Source organism: Zophobas morio, unplaced genomic scaffold, assembly GCF_036711695.1.
Source record: "Zophobas morio isolate AGI-343-1 ecotype UQ-CSIRO unplaced genomic scaffold, CSIRO_AGI_Zmor_V1 ptg000106l, whole genome shotgun sequence".
Lineage (NCBI taxonomy): Eukaryota > Metazoa > Arthropoda > Insecta > Coleoptera > Tenebrionidae > Zophobas > Zophobas morio.
In genome coordinates, this window is record NW_026972211.1 from 3230 (window position 1) to 10105 (window position 6876).

Below are 6876 nucleotides of genomic sequence, written 5' to 3' on the forward strand. Positions count from 1 at the left end.
GAGTGATTCAAATAACACTATTTACCTCCATTCGAAGGGCTTCACCACTAGCTTAAAAATTGTTTACTTACCTTTTTAACTAAAAATAAACTTCTTATATACAGAATGAACACTTTTTTTGTCCAATAAATAGATCGCGCAACCCATGCTTAACTTAACGTTCTCTGTTAACTAAATTTACCACTTTTTTATGTTTTGTAGGTTGCTGCCTAATCCAGTAGAACATGGTACTCAAATCCACCAGAGATTGTTTAGAGACCAAGCCTGTCGTTTAGGGTCAATTTCCATAGTCATACTCATGCAAATTACCTGGACGGCAAGCGGTAAACAAAGTAACCAGTAACCTTTAAGGGGTTAAATCTTAATATGCTCGAGTAAGAGTAGGATTTTGTACTGTGCTTCAATAGATTTGTAGTGGGATACAGTACTAAGCTTTAAAAGTCTTCATTTAAGCATTTTAAGATTTTAACTTTATTTATTTGAGGGATAGCGCCCAGTATTGGTTTTATCAAAAAAATAAGGAATTATTTGGTGCTAATTGAGTGCCATTAGTAATATGCTTGAGGAAATAGGGTAAGCCGGTGCGCTAAATTTAAAAATCTGAGGGTAAGAGTAAGTAGTTTTACCGTTCAAGTAAACGGTTTAGGTACCTAAGAAATATGTCACCCCATAATATAACAGTAGCCGTAGGGAAACATTTAGACTTATAGCTCCCCTTAGTTTCGTAAAGATTTCAGAACTTGCACCCCATCGAGATATACGTAGGTACATGTAACAATATGAATCGATAACCTTTTTAAAAATGTATTCACACTTCAGCACTATGCAGCGGTAAGCTTCATATAGTAGCAGTCTACGCAACAAATTATTTAAGATCAATTCTCTAAGTTTGGCAAAGACTGACAGAACTAGAGATTAATGGTGTGTGGATTAGAGCCGGGGCGTCCAAAAGTTAAAGACAACCCAAGTGAACGAAGGACGAACTCTTTTTTCTCTCCTTCTCACACAATAATTAGCATAAGTGCTATATTACGTTGGTTCTTAACACAACTTTTTCCCGAAAACAAACAAGCCAATAGTATAATAAACTATTATTTTCAAAGCGCGCTCTAAGTTACTTTACCTTTTTTTTATAAAATTTGTTAATTTTTTTCTTAGTAGTAACACTATAATAAGTGACTTATTAAGTATAATAAATATAATTTAGCACTAAAAAATTATATTTACTGTTTTTTAAACTATCCTGAATAGGGAGCGGAGCGGATATATATATAGTACTAGTACTATATATAATATATAGGAAACGACACAAAAATCCGCCGAGACACATATATATCATATATAGTAACTAATACTATTACACGCTTAATCAAAGAGATTTGACTAAGTATGCCTCCCTCGAAACAAAGAAATCATTTATAGAAAACATTATCCATTGCTAAACTAGTTCTCCTGCCTGCGTTTGTCTTCGCTACTGACAGGCGCAAAAGCTTGATCTAGCAACTAGCTGTGTTCATTAACTGTGTATATAGTGTAGTAGTTAACTAATAACAGAACTTTCTAGGAATGTTACACTGAGAACATCTTCGAAAGGAAATTCTAGTACTCAAGGCGAAGCTTAGAAGAAAGTTGAATAGTTTGTATGATACCTATTTGTGTCTTACTTTATTTATGATTTAAGCTATAAAGTCATTCATCAAGCTACAAATTTCCCGTGATAATAGAACCAGCTAAAACTTCGCCATCAGATACAGAGAATTTAGCACCTGCCAAAGGGCTTTATTCAACCATAGATTTTTACCAAGTTTAAAAGTATATCTTTCGCTACGACCCAAAAGATCCTAGAAGCTTCCCAAAGCACAACGCAACGCTCACAATAGAGCAGTTTCAGGAAGGTACCATAGTCACTCTGCATCAGGTTTATGTCAAATCAATGAGTTCAAGTATCAAATCGGATACTAGCCATATTAGTCTGGGTTTAATTAAAATCCGACCCAGCAGAGGACTTGCAGAAACATCAAAGTTGACCCATTTGTAGAGTAGAGGGTGACATGACCCAAAACTGATGTCATTGCATTCACGTTGTGTTCCGCCTTTGGGTGATACCAATTCAACCCCCTTAGAACGAAACCCGCTGGAAACCTACTTAACACTCACCCGAAAGACCCAGTCCGTAAGTGGGTAATTTAAAACAACAAGGAAAAAGAAAAGAGAAAAGAGAAAAATAAAAAGTTACTTGTCCAAGTGACTTTTATATGTATTTGCCCTAACCCTTAACCCTTACTCCTTTGTAGTTACAAATTTTACCAATTTAAGTTGATTCATAGAGATTAATTTAAAAATAAAGGGGCATGTGAAAGCGTTATTATGTGTAATTATAAAGAATAATAAACATGTTTCTTTTCTTTTTAATTTGATGATCTTTATTTAATTTAAAGTTAATTTATCATCACTTGACTGACCGATTTATGTCCTAAAAATATGGTAGCAGTTTTTCTCGTAGAAGTTTTTTCTCGCCGCCTCTTGCATAGTATTACCCACTGAATGGGGCCCGCGATGGATTACTAAGATTAATGAAAGATATAGTTTATTTCATCACGCGGCCGAAAGGGCTTCCCCTTCTCCATGTTTTACTATGAAAAGGACATTTTCACACACTCTCCGCATAGAAGCAACTCTATCTTCAATTATAGTAGCAAAATAAACTGAGGCTTGGGATAAGGTGGCTTGAACTCAGAGGTTAACAGTACTTTTATTAGTGCCCGTTCCAATAAGCGCGGACTTCGGGTCGTAGGACTAGTACCCAACGTCCATAAGGGAGACGGGGGCGCTGGACGTTCAAAATATCGATTTTTATAAACATTATTTCAACGAAAAGTGGTGTTCTTTAGGTATTTTTGTCGGCCTATCTGTAAGGCCTTCCTGTGCTGGGCGACGAAAAGAGGACACGAGGACAACTACTAGGACTTTTATAGACCGGGCTAAATTCTTCGAAGGGGCCCTCACGACAACCCTTTTCTAGATTTTCGGCGATACCGACGAGACCCCATCCACTCGGCATTGCAGTTGCTAAATTTAAGGCTATGTGGCCGTGGCGTACTACATCCTCACAACGATTTCGACCGTCTACTCGATGAACTAAAGGTTCTACCAGCGTGCGTCACGTCTAATTTACCTAACCACGGTGTCACAAAGCCCACTGTAAATTTACCGCTTGATCCATTACACAGGCGCATTTACACATCACAACCCACCGTAGGCGATCAAGTTGAGCCATATCTCTGAAGCTGGCGATAACGCGTTTGTCTCTTTCTGTCATTACTAAAATATAGTGGGCGCATTTACCTCTACCCCCCTTACGGGACGGCGTCTTTGATGGCGGAAGACGAGGAGACAAATATACACCTTCTTCTAATTCATCTGTCTTCTCAGTGTGTGTCACCTCCTTTAATTGAAAAAGAAATGCTTTGTAAGTCAAACTTTTTCGATGACAAGGAGAAGCTGATCAATCTCCACAGTTGAAATTAAGATTATAATAGCCCTACCAAAGCGGGAGGCACCAGGTACCGACAGTATTAACGTAATGTTGAGCAAATGTCAATAGTGCCGCTGGATCCTCCATGCCGCCTCAACAACTAGAACGCTTGCCCTCGGCTCTTTTACGTTGCGATGAAGATGGTTACTGTTGTAGTTCCCATAAGGATATGCGCTTAGGCGATGGTTTAAAGAATTACCGGTCTATCAGCCTGTATCAGCAGTTGGGAAGTAAGTTAAACCGTTATAACCCTACCACTGTTATAATTTAGATTGCATTAAGCATTCAACGAGGCAAGTGCTCCTCCGCCTGATGGAATGAACGATCTGCGACTTTAATTTTTAGAAAGCAACAAGAAACATCTTACTTAAAGTCAAAAAGAAAGAAAAGTCCATTTCATCGCCAAGAAGCGCTCTGCACCACCACTGTCACTGCCCTTTGAAGACAAGATAAACCTTTGGTGTCCTCAAGCAGCCCTCATTGGCAATAAGCTCTCGTAGTAACCATGTAACTTTCCAGCGAAGGTCACAAGGCAGCGATGCAAACTTTTCTATCTTTTACTTTGTGCAGGAAGCAAGTTTCGTAACACAGCAAGTGACGCTTGTGTGTGTTGTATACCCGGTCAATCATAACATACGTATCTGTGGTCTGGGCCTACAACTCACCAGAAATAGTCTCTTCGCTTCAAAGGAGACATAATAAGCTGCTACGACAAATGACGGGCGGACCGTGGTTAAAAACGACTCCTTCACATTAAGACCTCCCCTTGGGCACCTGGCTACTGATTTTTAACTCAACCACCTACGGATGGCTTACTTAGTACACCATTAATTATTGGCAGAAGACCTTAGTTACGGGCTAACGAGTTATAATTATAAATGTGGTCTTCTTTATTACGTTGCCGAAAAACTTTCCATCGGCTTTAATACACAAACGACACGATCATCTTTATGGTCTACTATAAAAAGGATGCTTATGCTTTCTCCGCAGAGTAAAATTTTATTGTCTCGAGAAACTTCTGGAACAAACCTCACGTGTAAAATCTCTATGCGTGCTCTGTAAAAAGAAAAAAACGCATTTGCACATAGTCTGATAGCTCCATTAAATGAAAAAAAAACTAATTAAGAAAATGAAAAATATATGGTTATTATAAAATACGTAAGGGTGGAGCAGCATTAATCCTTGTGTTAATATAGAAACTATGTCAAAGTGAGCTCAACCTGATTTAAGTAAAAAATAACCTTTTACATCGTTAAAAATATAATCTAAATCCTTACTTTTTACTGTGTTCCTTAAGAAGCTAGACTTACTTTTATTCATCTGTTCTTTAGACGCTTAGTATCAGTCCAATGTATAGCCACCTATATAATGTGTACGCTTTTCTTTTTTTGTGCTCTAGACAATCAAGTTATACCTTCTCCTATTCCTGTATACTGAAAGCTACCGTTCAAAACTAAATTGAAAATTTCATACTCATCTTAGTCGGAAAGGCAACCTGACACACATATATTTATGTTGCTGTCCCTATGAATTCGTAAAAATTTTCAGTTTTAATCGGGTACTGTGACAAGATTAGTTTGTTATCACACCCCTCAGAAAAAGTTTATATATGGACTTATAAATGGTAAATTGCTCGTTATAATATTCAGCGTTGGTTGACTAACTTTAAATTGGTTGAAATATAAGCTAAATGTAATGAAAAACCTTAAAATTATCAGAATCGACTTTAATGAAAACTAATACTAAATGACCTAGGCCCAACTTTTCCCTACTTTTTAAACTATATAACTGCCTACCATTCTATAACAAAGATAGTTAACAAATGGAGGTTTTCTGAATATAAAACTTAAAGAATAGATACTAAAAAAAAGTTAGCAACAAGGGCGGTAGTTTTAAATTATTGGTGAGGAGAAAGGTATGGTAGGCCTATATACAGAAACTGTAACATTGATACGGAATAGAATAGGTCCCCGTTAGATTGAATTATAAAAAAAAATCCTTTATTACATAAAAAAATTGCTATGCTACAAATAGTATGTATTAAAAATTTTTTTAGAATATTGAGCTGTGTATAGCATTTACTTTATGGCACTTGTGATAAAAATGGTAGCAGTTCACACGGGATTTCCAATAAAATGAGGTATTTTGTTAGGTTTCCCCACGCCTCTCGAAATTCTTAAGCTCTCAAAGTTTTTGTTTGATTTTTGTAGTTCGTGTCTATTAGTTATGGACTTGGACTTATCTTTAACTGAATACCAAATGCACGTTGATCTTTCTAAAGTTTTCTCTACAGACAACTTGCTTAACTATGATCCATGCGTATTATGCGACTAGATAATAATTTTTACAGAAACTTTAGCCGTTATCTTTATTATTCAACACTTACAATTTTTTTTTACATTTTATTTTTATTTATTTTTTAAAGACTCAACTTGAATCTTTCTCTTCTGACGGGGAAGTCACAGGTTATTTAATTAAAAGCTCTTATACAGATATTATATATATATTGTTTAAACTATATATATAAAAATAAAATAATCTCTAAAAGTTTCAAAACAATTACGAGCAGAGGAAAAATTTAAAACTTTATTAGAAAACGTGGAACGGTATATTTATTATATTTCTTGCTTATTTGAACTTGTGTCCTTATAAACTTTATTTATTATTCACCTTTTGTAGACTTATACAAGTAAAGGTTAAAATACTTCCTCTTTTTAACGATAAAATTAAAGCTTTAGAAAGAGAAAGGAATTTATGTGAAATTTTACTAGAGTGATATATCTTGCTTGTTACACTTAGAGTTGAAAACAGTAAATTAAAGCTATAAAACTGTTTTACTTATAACAATAACTTTGTCCCCTTAAGAAAAAACCATTTTAACAATATTATTTGTAAGTTTTCAACTCCTTATAAGTTTATTTTGTTATACAACTATAACATAGACTTACTGTGTATATTACAATTACTTAAACTTAGAATAGTATTTTTTTTTGAATACTTCGGCTCTGCTAGAGAATTTCGGTATCTCTGTTCGTAGCTAAGTTGAAAAATTAAATATATTTTAAAAGCCAAACTTATTATCCTATAGTGTTTCGGCTAAACCCAATAAAACGCGTCGTGGCGATACTTTTAATTCTTGGTTTAAAGTGTAATAAACAACTTGGAAAATAAAAGAAAGGGGTTGCCACTATTTCTGGTTTTGAAAGCTTACATATATAAATTATAATAGATACTTCAAAGACTTAGGAATGTTTGAATTTATTTTTTAATATAAAATTTTTCCGGTTTTTGGTAACTTTTAGCTTATTGTAGCTTCAAGCACTTAAATAACAAACTGTTAA

General features: G+C 35.1%; 1 long non-coding RNA gene across 1 annotated transcript; it reads left to right on the forward strand.

Moving 5' to 3' along the window:
* The first annotated feature begins 5730 nt into the window (after positions 1 to 5730).
* LOC135144504 (uncharacterized) lies at positions 5731 to 6315 on the forward strand. The gene is made up of 4 exons (XR_010283169.1): positions 5731 to 5854; positions 5961 to 6000; positions 6084 to 6141; positions 6215 to 6315. It is a non-coding gene; the product is annotated as an uncharacterized LOC135144504 (long non-coding RNA).
* Positions 6316 to 6876: the final 561 nt, after the last annotated feature.